Source organism: Trichosurus vulpecula, chromosome 2, assembly GCF_011100635.1.
Source record: "Trichosurus vulpecula isolate mTriVul1 chromosome 2, mTriVul1.pri, whole genome shotgun sequence".
NCBI classification, from domain to species: Eukaryota; Metazoa; Chordata; class Mammalia; order Diprotodontia; family Phalangeridae; genus Trichosurus; species Trichosurus vulpecula.
Genome location: NC_050574.1, coordinates 284,093,881 through 284,113,216, shown reverse-complemented (window position 1 = coordinate 284,113,216; position 19,336 = coordinate 284,093,881). Strand labels below are relative to the sequence as shown.

Below are 19,336 nucleotides of genomic sequence, written 5' to 3'. Positions count from 1 at the left end.
CTTATTTTATACCATTCCCTTTCAACCGATCTAAGTTGCTACAAGCGAAGTGGCACAGTGGATAGAGGGACGGGCCTGGAGTTAGGAAGATCTGAGCTCAAATTTGACGTCAGACACCTACTAGCTCTATGACCCTGGCAAGTCACTTCACCCTGTTGGCCTCAGTTTCCTCATCTGTAAAAATAAGCTGGAGAAAGAAATGGCAAACCACTCCAGTGTCTTTGCTAAGAAAACCCCAACGGAGTCATGAAGAGTTGGACACAATCGAAATGACTTAATAAGCTCTTGTAAAACCATCCCTACGTGGAAAATATTTTCCTACCTCCACCGCTGTCTAAATCATTTATGTTTCCACCTCATAACTTGTTGTAAAGCTTCTCAAATCTGATTCACCTAAGTCAAATAGCATCTCTTCCATGTAGTCTTCCCCTCTAAATAAATATAATCTTTCCTTTCTCCAATCTTGTATCTCTATCTTTACTGTGCATCTGTCTTAGTGCTCTGATTATAGTCTTGTCTGCACTAAGTCATATATTTACTGTATAATATCACCTCTTTCCTCATGTTTAAATGTTCCTTGATATACTGAAAGCTCCATAAAGGCTGGAATCACGTCTTAATTTTTCTTGTGTTTTTTTTCCTGCTACTTAGCATAATGTCTTCCACATAGTAGATATTTAATAAATGGTTTTCAAAAGAAGGAGCATAGCAACACCTCCTCTGTGCCTTTTAGAGACTAGGTCCCAGACAAAGATTTTATCTCCAATGCTGGTCATAGGAGTAATAATGATGATAACAGCCCATATTTATATACTGCTTAAAGAAATTCTTTCCTCACAATGGTGCAATGGAAACAGTTTCAATCTCATCAGACCTGAGGTAGAATCCAGGCCTGCTATTTACTAATCATGTAACTTTAAGTAAATCATTTAACTTTTGGGGGCTTCATTTTGCTCCTATATGAAATGAGAATGTTGGATTGGAAGAGCTCTAACATTCTCTCTAGGTCTATGATCCCATGACCTAATGCCAGCTCTCTTTGAGGAAGGAAGCATAAGCATTAGAATCCCAATTTCAGAGATGAGGGAAGTCCTATAAGCTTTGTTGTTCTTCAGTCCTTTTAATATCTGACTCTGATCCCATTCGGGGTTGTCTTGGCAAAGATACTAGAGTGGTTTGCCTTTTCCTTCTATAGCTCATTTTATAGATGAGGAAATGGGGGCAAACAGGGTGAAGTGACTTGACCAGGATCACACAGCTGGTAAGCGTTTGAGGCCTGATTTGAACTCACCAAGATGAGTGTTCCTGCTGTATCACCTAGCTGTCTTATGTAATAGCTTACCAAGGTTACATGGCAAGTAAGTATCATTGCCAATACTCACGCTACTTGTTTGTTTGTGTGTTTATTTGTTTTGTTTCTTTTTCCTCTCAATTGTGCAACCCTGCCTCTCATAAAAGAAACTCACTGGATTGTTTAATCAAAATGAACATACTGTCCTCAGGAAAAATCCATGCTTAACTTAAAACAAAGACAGCTCCAAAACGTACATATTCTTTGTATAAGGTCAACATCTTCAAAAAGAATGAAAAGAATGAGTTAACTTGCTAATAAGTGGCCATCTGCTTGACTCAATTCATTGCTTTATGTTGGCAGGGAAGGCCAGGCTTGTCTTAAGCAGTTTTTCAAACTTTTAGCTTCCCTGCTCATTTTCCATTTTGTATAAATCCTGGCTTTTTCAATGGCATCAAACATAAGTACTATGCAGAAAATAATTTCTTCTGGGAAAAAGACAAAATCAGATGCAAATTTCTGTTAAGAACCACTGCAAATGTACATCTAAAGGTTAGATATATCAAACAATATGCAAACTCAAACAAGAAAGCTATCCAAGGTGCTGCATGGAATTTAATTAGTAGAATAGGCAACAAGGGGTGGGAGGGTTTGGAGGAAAATTAGTAGTTGATTTTTATTTTGGCTTGAGCTCAAGTCAGTTTAAAAAAATCATTTTGTGCTTCATTTCTTGTTTATCTCTATCCAGACTGCCAATTCCCACAATGGAGGTTGTCTATGTGTCTGCTTAGGACCCTATGGAGTAATGTTAAATAATTATTATAAATAAATGCTGTATGTTTATTTATTCATCTATCTACCAGATAGGAATTCTATCTATAGCATAAACCACCCTTAGGATGTTGAAAATCAACCAGAAATTATCTTGAGCCAAAAACTCATATGCCTGTACACCAGGACCTCTCCTTGGGAGACCAATGTGCAAGAAAACAGTCTGATACAGAGTATGACAAATGCAGCTTTTGCCTTTGGGAATTGCTGAAATAGATCCATGGGAAAAAAGCTTCTATTTCTAATGAAATGTAGCAGTGTGAAAAGTTAGAGTTTGGGCAATTATGTTGAAAAAAATTAATTTGCTAGGCAGTGGGAGGCAGCAAAAAGAAACACATAAGGAAAGTGAGAGTTTGAGTGGGAGATGTGCAGTGAACATCAAGAGACCTCACAAATGCTGAATTCCAGTGGATCTTAGAAAAATAAGACACATTAAATGCTAAAACATGATGTCTCTGCTTTACAAAAGTAAAATTTGGAACATAAGCTGACTAATTAATAAAGAACTGTGAAAAATAATTGTAAGAACTTCCACACCCGATCAAAAAAACAACCCCCCCATATCAGAAAAACCACCAATACTTGGGGTAGGAGGAGTGGAGAGAGTAAAGTTGAACAGGTGCTTATTATATTTAAAGCCTTATTTAAAAAGTTCCTGTGGTCAGAAATAGTTTAGTAATCTCTATTTTGTACACCAGTAGTATTTATCACAGAGATTCCAATAGTCCACTCAAACTCCAGGAGACTGTATTGCCTACTTATACCTCCTCCTCTAGGGACTGTCAGAAGAATAGATGTGATATACAACACAAGCCATTCAAAGAAATAAGCTTTTGGTCAGACTATAATAGCCTTGTGTCGATTAGGGCACTAAGTAATTACGACAAATAAAAGAGGAGACAATTGAGAGGACACTTTGGCCACAAGTGTCTCCTCACAGGCAGAGACCCTCAATTATTAATATCATCGATTATTCAGTTTTTGTTCAATGTCCACTCATAGCATTCAAGTGGTCTTCTTGTTAATGTTATTATAATTTTGTATTTGAGGCTGGTGTAATTTCAGCACACTATAAGAAAATAGGCCAAATACACAATAATTATTGATTGTTGAGATAAAAATTTCATGCAGATTAGACAAGTAGGCAATCATACTTCTTGCCTATAGGCAGTAATGAACTTTTGCCCAGTGGTTTTACAGTTGAGATTTGTGCCCTCAGTACTTTTTTTTCCCTTTAAGCTATCTTCCATATCTATTTTAAGGCCTCACATATCCTTTTGGACAATTATTCTGTATCCAGTTCTCCCTGGAGATTCATTAACATAATCATAGAAGCTTTTGAGATGTTTTCACGAGCTAAATTATAAGTCTTTATAAAAATCTTAAATTAAGAAGTTTTTACCAGCTACAAAAAACCTACCCTAAAATTGGAATTCTAGAGTTTTTTTCCTTCCCTTGTCATTATTAGGGTATATTGTTTTGATATTTAGCTTCTGAGAATGTTAAATTCTTTAATTGTTTTTTTCTCTATCAAAGATTCAATTAAAGATTAAGTTGTGGGGAGATAGAAGAAGCTTTTAAATGAAAAACCACATAAATCATTAATGAACCACTCTTTAGTTAGTTCATGGATTTTTTCAAGTCTACTTTTTAAAATATTTTCAGATTTTGACCTGTAATTCAGTCATATGTCATTTTCTTTCATAATGTATTTCAGATGTTTCTTCTTTTTAATTCCTAATACAATCAATCATTCTATTCATGGCCATCACCTCACAGCTATACTGAGAGCCCTTTTAAAATATTCTCATTGTGTTTGGTCCCTCTTTCTCTTCCTAGTCTTTTGTTATATATGATGCCATATTAATCTTCCTAATATTATACATGCTTCTGCCCTGATCAAAAATTTTAAATCACTCCCTAATGCAGATGAAATAAAATACAACCTCACTAACTCAAAAAATAAAATAGAAATTCACATCCATCTACTCATCAACCCTGAATTTGTTTGCATTCTCCCTGCCATCACATATGTACCACATTAACATTTTCCATCTCTTGTTCCAGGTTCTGGAATCAAGTGATTATTATAGTTTCCCTTGACTTTTTAATTGATTAACTTCCTATCCGTGACTTCCCATATACACTCTGGCCATGATTTCTCTATGTGTGTCTCATCCTAATAGAATGTAAGCTCCTTGAGGTCTGAGATATTTGCACTTTTTGATTTGTATCCCCAGCTCTTAACACAGTACTTGACAGGTAATGCTGTTTCATTCATTAATTCATTATTTTGGTATTAACAATCCTGGACCCAAGGTCTCTTTTCAAATTTATTTCCCATTGATCCCATACAATAAGCCCTGTTGGCATACTGGTTCCTGTCCAAGGAATGTTTTTCTTACAGCTCTACTCATTCTATCATTCACTCAGACTATACCTTCCCTGCTCATGTTCTAACTCATTCCTCAAAGATCAGTTCATAGCCAGATATTCCATGAAGCCTCCAATGATAAACATTCATCAGCTGTTTCTACACACGTCATTTTTTTCCTGCTCAGAAATCCTTTGACCTTTTGATTTACACCAATCATTTGTCATCTATCTAATAATACTTCTTATTGTTATGAGGTCTGTATCTTTTCCCTCCAAATAGACCATAAGTTCCTTAAGGCCAAGAACAATAGCCTGTAATTTTTTTTTCTAATTGCCAGTGTCTAGCACAATGCATTGTATACAGTAGACACTCAATAAGTATTTGTCATTGATGAATTTCAATGCCATTTAAGCACAGAAAGCAGATCATTTTTTTTCTACAAAATATTTTCAACAAAAATATGATTCGGTCAGTCAACAATATTTGATTTTAATATTGGACTGATCTAGTAATTATCCCAAAATTGGAGAGCTTCCATCAAAGAGAACAACCTGGCTTCCTCTAGTTAGCATTTAACAAAGTACAAGGAAACTTTGTTATGACTGGTGATGAGGGTGTCAGGTACAAGAACCCTATATTGGTGAATAAGTCTCTCCCCCCACCCACCTTCTCTTAGAATTCCCCTCTCATAAAGACATTTCACTTGTTTGTCAGCTCCCTCCACACAATTAGGTAGTATCAGTCTTTTGAGTTTGAGATACCACCACTTCCTGTAGCTCTTTGGTCTTCCCTAATTACTAAAGGCCCTGAGGTAGGGAAATCATAAGGATTTCTTTTGTCTCTTCTTCAAATTCTTTGCCTTATTCCATAATCTCCACAGCAAATTCCTCTTGAGTGTTTTAAAGGGGATTTCTTAGGTAGGTGGAGGAGAAAGTCGAATAACAGAGAAAAAAAGGGAAGTGCTGCATGTTTCAAAAATCTTTAGAGTTTAATCCTGATTGTCAGTACCAACAACAAAACATTTAGCCCCCTCTGAATTTCTTCCTACCACATTTCTTCATAGCTTTGACATAACCTTAATTCTAGTTCTCTTGTCATGGATTTGGCTTGTCAGAGTCTTCATTTTCCAGACCCTTGGAACTTGCTTAACACTTATTTGTGGAATACAGGAATTTAAAATCTAATTAAGACCTTTTAATCAACGGGACTTTTATTCATTAACTCATGTGATACTTCTTTCTGAGACGTCTTCTCAGTTACTGAGAAAGGGCCTCAAGTCCCTCACATTCTCTGTGAGAAAGTTATTTCTTATGATGAGGAGCTGAAGGTTTAGCAGAGTGCCTAACACAGAGTAAGCGTTTAATAAATGTTTGATGTATTACATTATTGTATTTAGGGTCTTTTCAACACTTCTTTTCTATAGCCTCCAGAACCTAGGCCTTCCCTTGGTATTTCTCACTGACTGGTTCAAAGACGTAGAAGAACTTTCTTGTTCACCCTTCATCACCATTTTCCTGGAAGTCCCTTTGTTCTGGTTCCGTAGAAACCTTTTTGTCCCTGTCACACTTTTAACCCCCTCTTTTCCCTCTTGCTTTTCTCATCAAGCAAATTGTCTTTGCTGGTCTTTTTCTTCCATTTACAACAAATGGTTTGTTAAAATTCTTTTGACTGAGATACACATGAGGTCCTTATGACCAGATCCTGATGTCTTTACTAGAAGTCTATGTTAGCCTAACTTCCTATTTAGTTCTAAACTAAAATTTATATTTAGGCCTGACCCTGTCATCCCTGTATTGGCCAAGCTAACTCAAAAACAGAAACTGTAATTAGTGCTGAGAATCAGGACCAAATGAAAGATAACTTTTCCATTTCCTCATCTTAGGGACACTAGCCTCACTTACTTCAGGTATAGCAGGAGTGATGAGGGCTGAATCCTGAAGATCATGTATTTCAATATTTATTTATAGTATTATGTAATTATTGTGCTATTCTACAGGGATGCTGAGGATTGGCTCTTCAAGTAGACCTGGGAATTAGGGAGGGAGCAGAGAGCATGCTGGCTATTCTCCTCCATCACCATTTTCCCCCTAATTTCTATGAATAGTCTTGGCACCAACCAAACACATGTATTACATGGGATTATAGATGTAAGCTCCTTGCAGGTAGGAATGATTAAATTCATTGTATTTGTATCATAGCACCTAGCACAACGGGTGGCACATAGTACATATTTAAGTTGAATGATCATAGATTTAGAAATGGAAGGAATAATAGAACCCATAGAATATCTCTACAGATGGTGCATTTACAAAACAAAACATGAATGGACCTAGCAGCATAATCAACATATTCTCAATGTCTCCTCTACCCTACCATAATTGGAAAGGTTCATTTTGCCACAGAAATATTCATTAAATATCATTTATACTAGAGAGTTTCCAATTAACAAAGACATTTTTATTTATTCCATAAATAGATCATGCTAATATCACAAAAAAGATAAAATCAGTAAGACTTTGCACATAGTAGATATTCAATTAATGTTTGGTGACTGCCAGCATAGTTTTCACCACTAAAATTCTATCCTGATATCTCATATTGATAAGAACATAACCCTGGATTCTTGAAAGCTATTCCAACAGAATGCCCAAGACTTCTATGTTTCTTCCCTGAGGGTATGTCTAGCTAAACTCACCACTAGAAAGGTGGCCTTACAGTGACTGATTTCATAGACTATAGAAAATCAGAGGATCCTAGACCCAAGAAGAAAGGAAAGGAATAAGCATTTATTAAGCACCTACTGTGTACTATGTACCAGGAACTGTGCTAAAACCTTTATAGATATTATTTCATTTAAACTTCACAGCAATCCTGGAAGTTACATGCTATGCTATCATTATCCCATTTTGCATTTGAGAAATTGAGGAAAACAAATTAAATGACTTGTACAGAGTCACATTGTATCTGATTGAGGCTGGATTTGGACCCAAGCCCACTGCTCTATGCACTGTACAACCTCACAGGCTATGTAATCTACCACCTCCCCTTTCCATTTTATACTTGAGGAAACTGAGATCCAGAAAAGCTCAGCGATTTGCCCAAGGTTACACAGGCAATAAAATTCAGAGACAGAAGAGTTACAATCTGTGTTAGAGGAAGTAGTAAAATGCATGCTTCAAAGCCTTTAAAGTACCAACTGGTCTAACAGAAGTATCGCTGGACTAGTTGGTGGGAAACTTGAGTTCTCATTTTGCCTTCATTATGGATTTCCTGTGTAATCTTGGGCCAATTGCCTGAGCCAGTGTGGTGTAGTGTAGAGAGGTATAAAACCTGGCCTTGAATCTCTGCTCCTACATTTACTTCATGTGTGACTTTGGACAAGTCACTCCCATTCTAGAAGCCAGTTTCCCCAGAAGCAAAATCAGGAAGCTGTTCTAGATGATATCTAAGTCCCTTTCTAGCTGTAAAGCCTATGGACCCCTTTCCACCTATTATATACATAACTACCATATTATTTCACAAGTAAAATTAGATGAGGAGTTAAGAAGGCTTGAGTTCAAATCCTTTCTCAAACATTTACTAGTTATACAACCTTGGGCGTGTCACTTAAACTTTCTCCAACTCTGTTTCCTTATCTGAAAAATGAGAGGGTTCCACTCAATGGCTTCTAAGTTCTTTTCCAGCTTTAAATCTATGACATTCTGATGCATGAAAAAAAATGACACTTAGGAAAGTAGAAAACACTGTAACTAACAATAATAGCTAGCATTGATACAGTATTATAAGGTTTACCAAGCACTTTAAAAATCCCATTTGATCCTCACAACAACCCTAAGAGACTGTTCCACCTTATCCTGTATCTAGCTTGATTTTTACATAGTTGTTTACATGTTGTCTCCCTCATTAAACTGAGCTCCTTAAGGGTGCGGCTTCATTTTTGCCTTTTTTTAATCCCCAGTAATTAACATAATGTCCAGCATGCCCTAGATGCTTTACTGTTTAACATTTACTGAGTACATCATTTAAGAAATAATTGTTATGGACAAAAGTTTTGGTGAATCTACTTTTTTTGAGGGCCAAAGATTAAGGGATAGAGAGGCAGTGACTGGCCTGGGAGGAGATGATGAACAGTACCACATCTTGCTGTGGTTTGATTTCTATCAACTCAAGTAAAGAGTGGATTCTCCTACAGAAGAGTGGGAGTAGTGCAATTATGTAAGCTTTGATTCCTATACCTCTTAATTTTGTCTGTCCCATCTAGAGGATGATAAAGGAAAACAGAAAAAAAACTACTTTTTTTTTTAAAAAAGAGGATAGGTTTCCAAAGAAAAAAGAAAGGAGGAGAGAGGGAAATCCAGGAAAAATTTTATATTCATTATAGAAATAAATGGGAAAAAAACACTTAACATATACAGATTGGTAAGTGGATTACAAATGAGTAGATAAAATGTGAAGTGATGCTTTTTGTGGGGTGTGGACTCCTTGGGCAGTCTGGTGAAGATACAAAATAATGTTTTCAAATGAAAAAAAAATAAAATACAATGCATTACAAAGGAAACCAACTAACATTGAAATACAGTTGTCATAGGCCTCAGGTTAAGAACCCTTGCTTAGTTTAGACAGTGAGTGATTCATGGTAGTTGGGTGAATAAATAGGTGATATGCTTTGTAAGTTTTTGAAAGGAAAAGAGAATGGGTAGAAATGAAGTGACTGATGGGGAGTAAATAGGTGGGTAAAGATGGAGAAGTTTTAAGAATGACTCAAAAGTGATAATTCCTAGAAAAATAGTTTTCACTAAAAATATTTGTTAAACACTTTAGCAAAGATGCATGGTGCTAGATACTGGGTATAAAAAGATGAAAATATTTACATAGTGATTTTTTTATCTTACAGATTAGTTCCTTGTGAATAATTTCCTAGTTCTTTCTGTTGTTAATATTTATATAATTTATTTTCTAATCATTCATTAATCCTCAAAGTACTATATCTGTAACATATAATTTCAAGTTCTATCCATGACTTGTATTCATGAAAATTTGCAAAGTCTTCTTAGAATACAGTCTTTTACCTAATGATAATCAACCAGTAAGTGTCCATTAGGTTAAAGAGCTAAGAATCTTTTTTTTTTAATACATAAAATACAGTAAAGGGCTAATGCCACTGATGGCAGCTACATTTTCCACTAATTTGATAGGATTATTAAAAATGAATCTGACTTGTCATGTAAAGAACCTTGTTCCCAAACAAACATATCCTTTTTTGAGACCTTGATAGTAATGAATGACTGAAGTGCTCATCTTAAGTATATCTTACATGAAGTGAACAACAGGTTTCAACTGAAAATTTCTGAGTGTTTAAGCTATAATCATTATTGATTTTTGTAGACAAATTCATCCAAAATCTCTCCTGAAGGTTATCTGCCCACCACTAATATCCTATAGCTAAAAATAATGAGCCCTAATGTAAAACAGTTTTCAAAATGCACTTTATGTTGGATAGTAAAATACACTTATTACAGCTTTAGAGCACATGAGAACCTCGGATTAAGGACATTACTTAGGAGGCTGAAGTCACCCTGCAACCACTATGTCAGCCTCCAGTCCATTCCTCCCACCACTACCCAATCTGTAATCACTGAATCCTCAAGTTATTATTTTTATTGCAATTCAACTTTTCTTCTCAGTCCTTTTATGACATTCATAAAAGAAGGCAAAATGCCTCCCTTCCAAGATTTAACAACTGGATAAAGCATCCTGCTGATCAATGTGAGGATTCATGAAACAGAATATAAAAATTAAAGGTGGTCATCTAAAATCTAGTGCCTATAAACTGCTACCTTAGCAATGGATCTACTAGCCAATAATTGAAGTGAAGTATGATGTGTGTTGTATACTTGTTAATAAACAGTGCTTTTTCTCTGACACTGAGAAACTTTATTTTGTTAAGATTGTCTTCTGTTTTGATTTGGCCTATTATCACATGTGAATATTTTTAAACCTGATTGCCTGCTATAAAATTGAAAGACTGTTAAATTATAACACTCTTCTGAAGTACAGATCCATTTTCATGCATAACTAGTCTTTTTGGAGACAGAAGATCTTAAAATTATTAATAGCCTGTATTTGCATACTTTATAATTACAAAAAACTTTCACACAAATTATGCTTTTTGAGCCTCACCAAAAATTAAAAAAAAAACACACAGGTAGTGCAGGAGTTATCATACCTATGATACAGATGAATAAAGGCCAAGAGAGATTAAAAGACCTGCCCAGTGTCAAAGACCTTAAAAATAGTAAGGCAAATACGGGGGCCACGTTTTCCAATTCTAAGTCCAATATCCTTTCCATACAACATTGTGCTGCCTCTCTTACAACAATTAGCTTTCGGAACAGGAAGTTAAGCAGATAAAAATGATAAGAATTTGTTCCTTCTTCATCCTGTAGTTAAATAATTAACTAAAGCCACTTGTTTAGCTGTGAATATTTTCCTTTTAGAAATTTGAAAAGATTGGAATAGCATGACTGTGTTCAGTTAGACAAAAATATAAGTTATACTATAACTTAGTCTTCTCCCATTAAAAAAAATCAACAATATACAAGGTATTGAAAACTCAAATTTTAATATTTTCTGACATGCATATCATTTAATATAACATTTTCTTTTTAAGGGACAACAGTAAGGCATGATTGAAACTGCAGGTAACAGACTTCAGAAATGGCAGTTAATTTCAATTTATTTTACTGGTTCAGGAACATTTCTATAGTAACTGAATTGTCTTTTGCTTCTTCTCATTAACTTTTATTATATTGTAAACAACAGAACATCAACACCATTGACATAAAATAGCCCATGAAGTCTACTATTTGCATGGGAATGTGGACAACCACACTCAAAGAAAAATAAACAGAGTGAAATGGGAATGAAGAAGGTAGGCAGGCAGTCAGGAAGGAAGAGAGGAAGGAAGGAAGGAAGGAAGGAAGGAAGGAAGGAAGGAAGGAAGGAAGGAAGGAAGGAAGGAAGGAAGGAAGGAGGGAGGGAGGGAGGAAGGAATGAGGGAAGGAAAGGAAGGAAGGAAGGAAAAAAGGAAAGAAGGGAGAGAAGGAAGGAAGGAGGGAGGAAGGGAGGAAGGAAGGAAAGAAGGAAGGAAAGGAGGGAGAGAGGGAGGGAGGGGGAAGGAAGGAAGAAAGGAAGGATTATAACAATGCTTTAGCTCAGGATATCTCTAGAATACAAAAATTATATTTTGTTTTGTTTTGTTGCCTGCCCTCCTATCCCCTTGGTGGGCCTCAGTGAATATTTAGACTTTCTAAAGACCCAACCACTGGCAGCTATTGATTTATCGGGATACATAAATGCAAAACAATCCCTTTTTTCTTTCTCTGTGTTTCTTCCCCTCAGAACAAAACCATTTAAAAGTGTTTTATGCCTTTTCACCAATGGCATGCTGAGATCTGGATTCTTTTTTCAACAGTAATTAGGCTATCACCACATGGGTTAAGATTTGTATTTATAAATCTAAACACCCAACTGCCCCTGGCTCCATACAATGGTTTCTTAGTACAATAAACAGGCAGTAGAACTTCAATATGCTGTTAACATTTCCATACACAGCCCTTTGGATTCCAGAGCTATGTGAACATTAATCCCTTAAATGAAGAAAAGTCATGGACATAACTATGTTGCATGACATTTTAAAATACTTGTCACCAAAGTGACAGTTCAGAGATAAGCTATGGTTTAGAATTCTGACCTAGCTATTAATGTTCAGGGAAATTACCATTTATAATGATATATTCTTTCTGGTAGATTGGCTGAAGATAACTGCATGACCAACTGATTCTATGCAAGGTTAAACCATTCAGTAATATACAACAGAGTATACTGAAAAGACTTAACATGGCAAGCAAATGTACAAAACGTATGGCAAATGTATTTGTCCCTGGCCTAACTTGCTGTATTTCATATTATTATTGATCTTTGTATTTATCCCACCTCCTTTATAACCATGACATTGAAACCACAAACTGAAGGATAAGATGAAAAAAATTTTGTCTAAATTTCCTGTGTTAGTTATTGGTAGTTGGTGCAAAATATTAATTTAATGGAATTTTCTCACATTCAATTTCCTTTTCATTAATACAAAAAAGCCAACACAAAAACTTTCAGAGTGAGTTTATGTGAGACGTTAGTGGTGAAATTTTTTTAAGAGGTTATAACAAACCTCTTCGACGTAGACTAAAATGTTGGAAAGTATTTAAAGTCCAAGATACCACAGGGATTCTTTATGTTTGTCGTTCACTCTCCACACATTTAACTTTTAGGAACCTTGTGGTATACATTATTGAATAAGGTTTAAAGATCTTACTATGGGCCTGTGATTTACTTGCTATTGGAACAAGCAAACATTACATCTGTCTGTACCACTAAATCACTATGTACTTACTTAAGTAGATATTATTCCCCAGCTGTCCATCTCAAGACAGGTTAAGTTTCCTTTCAAAGTAATTATGGCATTCTTGTCATTCTGATCTATTTAGTCAGCTTAATTTCTTCTTGGCCATACATTGTGGCTATAAGCAAATCTATCGCATAGAGAAAACTGAGTATTTTAAGAATAAAAATTGGTGCTTTGACTTCTATTTGCAATATAGATCAACTTGTCCAAGGTCAAAAAGATAGTATGTGGCAGAGCTAGGACTTAAAATCAAGCCTTTTGATGACAAATGTAGTGTTTTTTTCCACTAGAACCGTGTTAGGTCACTGCCTCAAAGTCACCCACCTGCCTTATTAGCAAGGTCAAGATTTAAAGCTAATGTCTTCAGATTATGACTTTACATCTCATTATCATTTTTTAGAAGGGGGAAGGCAGAGCAATTGGGGTTAAGTGACTTGCCCAAAGTCACACAGCTAGTAAGTATATCAAGTGTCTGAGGCCAGATTTGAACTCAGGTCCTCCTGACTCCAGGGCCAGTGCTCTACTCACTGCACCACCTAGCTGCCCCTACAGCTCCTTATTATAACCCAATGTTCTCTGAATATACAGACAGCCCAAGAAGGAAGAATTTGGCTCTTGTCTACATGGACAGCGACTAAAGGGACTTCTGTCCCCATCTCCTTTCTAAATTCCCCTTCCTGTCTCTGAAGAGTTTGAGGCAGGATGGGAAAACAATTGATTACAATTAGTAGCTCATTAGTAACTACCAAGTAATTACTGGTTTGCATTCAGATATTGGCATATACTTTATAAGGCACTTAATGAATTTTACATCAGTCTTCCTGGGAAAGACATATGTTTCTCTGTACCACAACTCTTTTCCCTGTCCCTTTTCTGTTTTTGATCCAAAAGCAAATTTTTGAAAGCCTTGAATGCACATTATTCAGCTCATTTTCTTTTCTTTTTTTTAAGGCCCAAAAATTTGTTGGTAATTTGTTCTCTCCTTTCTCCAGTGTATGGGACCACAATTCTGAAAAAATAAGTTGTCTGCCACCTTTAATTATCTCACTATATAAAAATAAAAGTTATGAGAATATTTATATATACTTTTGTGGCATACTAGCAGCTGATCCAATCAGTCTTTTTAAGATAAATTAACTAATATTACTTTAATGAACTGATAGGTTTTGTTTGATTGAATTAACTCATTTCATTCATAATAGAAATATATACATGTGTGTATATGTATTTATATACATACATATGTAAATATGATCCCAGCCTGAGTATGTCTAACTGTTATTCCCCTCACACACTGGACAGATCAGAAAAATTAGAAAATGTTACCATTGTAAATCTATGAACAGATTCACTCAGTTTCATAAAATATGAAAACACTGGGCTGAGTTCCATTTGGGATTGGACATCTTGGAAGGCACAGGCCAAATATTGCCAAACAAACTCTCTTTCCCATACTGTTTATGTAGAAGTTAAGATGTTGCCAACCTCTATCCAAGAACATACAGGGAGGGAAAAGAGGAAATATCAAGGCATTGCCCTTAGAGTCTAGTGACTACATGCAGAGTTGCTTTCGTGCCAGAGATTGGCTTTATTGGTGGGGAGAATCATTGAGAGAAGACTTGAAGTAAATGATTGCAGTCTTCAAATATTTAAAGGCTGTCTCATGGAAGAGGAATTAAACATCCTCTACTTAGGATTAGACATTCTCTGCTTAGTCTGAGAAGTCAGAACTGGTACCAACAGGTATACATTTCAGAGGCATTGAGCTCAATGTAAAGAATGTCAGTGAAAGACTCAGAGATGTCCAAAGGTGTAATGAATGGGCTGGCTCTAGGAGGTAATGGTTTTCTTCACTAGAGGTTTTTAAACAAAGAGCAGATACATTTTGAGGTCCCTTCGAAATACCAGTTCTGTGATGCTATGAAATCATCACACAACTCCTTTGACCCTCAATTTGTACCTCTATAAACTGGAGATAATGATACTTCTGCTACTTACCCACATAATATTTCTAATGAAAAAGAATGTCACAAATATGACACCATACTGCTTACTGTATGTTTTAGGGATTTTTGAAAAATATAATTGGGAGTATTAGTCAGTTAATTAGCATTTATTAAGTGCCTCCTTTATGCCAAGCACTGTACTAAATGCTGAGGACACAAAGGAAGGCAAAAAGAAGGGATCAGTTCCTTCTCTCAAAGTGTTCACCTTCTCAGTAAATGGACTGGGTGGGGGTTGGGGAGAAAGTAAGGCTGAATCAACAACCTCAACACAACTGGGCCAGGAATGTGTATCCATTATTTATTGCCCCTAAGGCATGCTTTGCTATCTCAGCTCTTCCATCAAACAGATTTAGAAAGGCCTAGAAACAAGAAATTGGAGGGAAGACCTAGAGGAAGATTTGGTCTGGAAAAGGACCCATATTGAGAGGAAGCATGGTGTATCAGAATTCACTGAAGGCAATATTTGTAGCCTAGACCATATGGTGTTGGGAGAATACAGGCATCAAAGTGTAGGACTCCTGGGGGCAACTGGCAGAGATCAGTAGAGAAATATTTGAAAGCCAGAGAGGGAAGAGTCTCTCTTAAGGAGGAAGGCAAGAGTATGATCAGAGATCCCTGGATTAGGGAAGAGAAAGGAAGATAATTGGTCTTATGTTTTCATTGATATAAGGAACTCTCAGATGAGGAAAGTCCCTCTGAAGATGAAAGTTATAAGTAGAAAGACCTAGCTTCAAGTCCAACACACACTAACTGGATGCAAGGTACTTAACTTTTCAGTGTCTGATTATGACTTTGGCTATGTCAAAGATTATGACTTACAGAAGAGATGATGATCTTCATTGCTGGTGGAAGTTTTCTCACTAGCTCACTACATTGATGAATTTTCAAATTTGGATCAACTGCTTCCTGCCCCCCAAAACAAAAACAAAACACAGAAACAACAAAAAGTCCTTAGCTAAACAGAGATACTTGCTCAAAGCCATATGATCACATCAGCAATGATCCAGTTGTAATTTTAACCCAAAGAATGAAAAGGACTTGATTACTAATTAAGTGACAAAATACTGCCTTTCAAATATCTTTAATTATTCACCTATAGAAAAAGCATCTATAATATAGATCATAGAAATTTAAAAGAATGCATAACATTTTACCATTTTCAATTTTTATTATTATGTTATTAACAACCTTTTCTTTTAAGACAGATGTGGAATCAAGACAAGTTCATGACAGGATAGGAAAAAAATACTGATGGACATGATGTAACTTTTAATTAAATCATATGAGAATATGATTAGAACATTTTCTTATTGATTTTTTAGAGATATAAGTACTGAATGCTAAGTACCATTTCAATTAGTCAACATAACTTTTACTGTAATTAAAATCTTAATGTGATCTTTTAAAAATAATCCTCACTTTCAAACTGCATACTAATGTGTATCTTTATCTCTGTAACTGGAATGCTATTGCTTGTATAACCATATTATGTTAGGTGGTCTACATAATATTACCATGCACATCCCCACGGTGCTTAATATATTCAAAGTGTATTTTTATCCTCCCTTAATGCATATGTGGTCAGAAAAAAAGAGTTTGTGTGTGTGTATGTGTGTAACTCACACACACACACACATATGAAAGGTATGTATAAATATATATAAGAAATATATATACACACATGGCAGGGAGAAGAGAGAGAGACACACAGAGAGAGAGACAGAGAGAGAGAGTGGTGAGTCTGACCTTAGGTAAAATTGGTCAAATTTCTCTAGTACTCCCTTGCCCAGATCCCCAATGCCCTCTGTGCTGTTCCTTGGATACTCTAGGTGTAAATCTGCAACTTTTCATAAGGGTCAGTTTTCCCAGAGGAATTGTTGACTATTTCAAAATGCTTCTTTTGCCTTCCCTAGACTCCTTTTCCCCCATAAAGGTTCTTATGTATATTACACTTTAAGGCATACAAAGAGCTTCTCCTATAGACATGTCAAAACTTTTATTGCAGTACCCTCACACTGTAGCAATTAAATAACTCCTCTTAAGTTGTTTTGAAATCAAAGGTGTCTTAATACTTTACCCTTTTGTGATACAGCTGCATTCTAAGACTAGATGCCTGGAAATACCAACCTAAATAAGTATACTTCTACTTCACATTTCCAGGTTCCTGTGATAGATGAGCAAAAGAAGTATTTTTAAACAGGAGCCTACCCCTCCCCAGATTACACTATGTAGATTATCATATATTCTGCCTATCCATGAGGCTATCCATGAATAGGTTATTTATATGTTCATGCACACATATACAAGTACACTGAATATGTATATCATAAGAACATTCAAGGTATGATTATGTATGAAATAACATCTTAGAGATATAATTTATATACAACTTAATATAAATATAGTGAGTTTCCTATAAGGGAAAAGAAGATGTTTTAATTAGATGTGATCTTAGAGATCATCTCATCAAGCCCTAGACTAGGACTAGAATTCAGTGGTTATATCTATATCATCTATTATGAGAGAGATTTTAATTCTGTTCCAATGAACCAGCATGCTGAAGGGACTCTGCTGTGTGTGAACTATTTATAATTTATCATTCAGTAATATACATATGCCATAATCATTCATCTCAACATTTATACCTTAAATCTCCTCATCAACCCAATCCTCTTCTATCATCTTTTCAAGATCATCATTCATCCCCTTTGTATTATGTGTGGATTATGCCCCACACATTTAACTTGGGCCTTCTATTTTTTTTTAAAGTTTCTCATCAGTTTCACTGGGATCTACTGTAATCTCTTTCCTGATGATTCCCAGATCTATTGTCTGACCATCATTTCTTCCTTGAGGTCTAGTCCCACATCAATAAATATTTGATAGGCATCTCCACCAGGATCTTCCACAGGAATCTCAAACTCATCCTGTCCAAGATGTAAGTTATCAATTTTCCTGAAAACCCACTAGACTTCCTAACTTCCCTATTTCTGTCCTAGTCACCTAGATTTCTCACTCTGGAGTCATTACCAACATTTCCTTCTTTGTCATTTCATGGCTGATCAGTTCCAACTCTACAACATCTCTCATATCCATCCTCTTCTTTCCATTCATAAATATCACTATATTTCAGGACCTCATTATTACCTTTCAGTGGGACTACTACAATACCTTCCTAATTGAACTCCCTATCTCTGATATCTATCCTCTTCAACCCATTCTCTACAGAGCTGCCAAAATGATGTTACTAAAGGATAGATCTGATCATGTCACCATCCCCTTCAAACAGTTTTAATGGCTCCTTATCACCTCTAGGAAAAAGACAACTCTTCTGTTGGGCCTTTACTGCAGATTCTAACCTATGGAGCATGTCTCAATAGTCTTAGTGCAGTTTTTGGCTTAAAACTGTACTAAAACTTTTGGGACATCTCGAATTTCAGATTGCGTTGTTATCCTTTTCCCCTCCCCATGCACAATACTCTCCAGAGAAACTAGCCTATTTTTGTCAGCTTTTATGCTACATTTCATCTTTTTCTTCTATGATTTTGTATAGATTATCCCCAATGTGAGGAATGTTCTCTCTTTTCACTTCTAACTTTGGGAATCCCTAGGTCCCTTTCGGCTCAGGTCAAGTGCTACTTCCTATATTTTGCCTTTCTGGAGCCACCCTCCCCCTCCAATTATTAGCAGACTTTCCCAGAATTACTTAGTACTGACTTTGTGAATTTTGTATATATCTTTATCTGTGTACATGTTGCTTCCCTTAAATGAAAGGAGGAAGGTAAAGCCCAGAGAGATGATTTGCCAAGCTGACATACCTGTTAAGAAGCTGAAAATGGAGCTGCACCTCAGTATTTTTACTTAAAATACAGCGCTCTCCAGACTGAATAATTCTTTTCCCTTTCCTTTTAACCAGCTTGAGGTACCACTTGAATTTTTAAAACTACATATTATGCTTTCCATACACATTTCTCCTCTTTCTTGCTATTAACATCTTCCAATTTTCCATTTTAAGTCATTTTTCCTTCCCTATATGCTACTACCCTGATTCTAATATGTCTTTTATTTTCTATCTAGTCTTCTTCGCATTTTGCCCCAACCCACACACAATGATTATTCTTCACATTTCTTGTGGTTTTAGATGCTTGTATCTACTCACAATTATTAAGAAGAAGAATGTTGTGGGCACAATCAATTATGCAAACTTTAAAACTAGTTTTATAATTTTCTATTCTTTTATGTGAAAAGTCTGTCCTTGTAGGTCACTACAATGGAAGAAACATTTTTCATTTACTGTAGATTTACTATTATATCATTAGTAAAAAATTTATTTTTTGTGGATCCTATTTGGACAATACAAACTAATGCTACCA

General features: G+C 35.7%; 1 protein-coding gene across 1 annotated transcript in view; it reads right to left on the bottom strand.

The window, feature by feature from the left end:
• Window positions 1–19,336, bottom strand: part of LRP1B (LDL receptor related protein 1B) — a 2,306,513-nt gene that overhangs the window by 327,345 nt on the left and 1,959,832 nt on the right. The gene's annotated exons all lie outside the window — the stretch shown is intronic.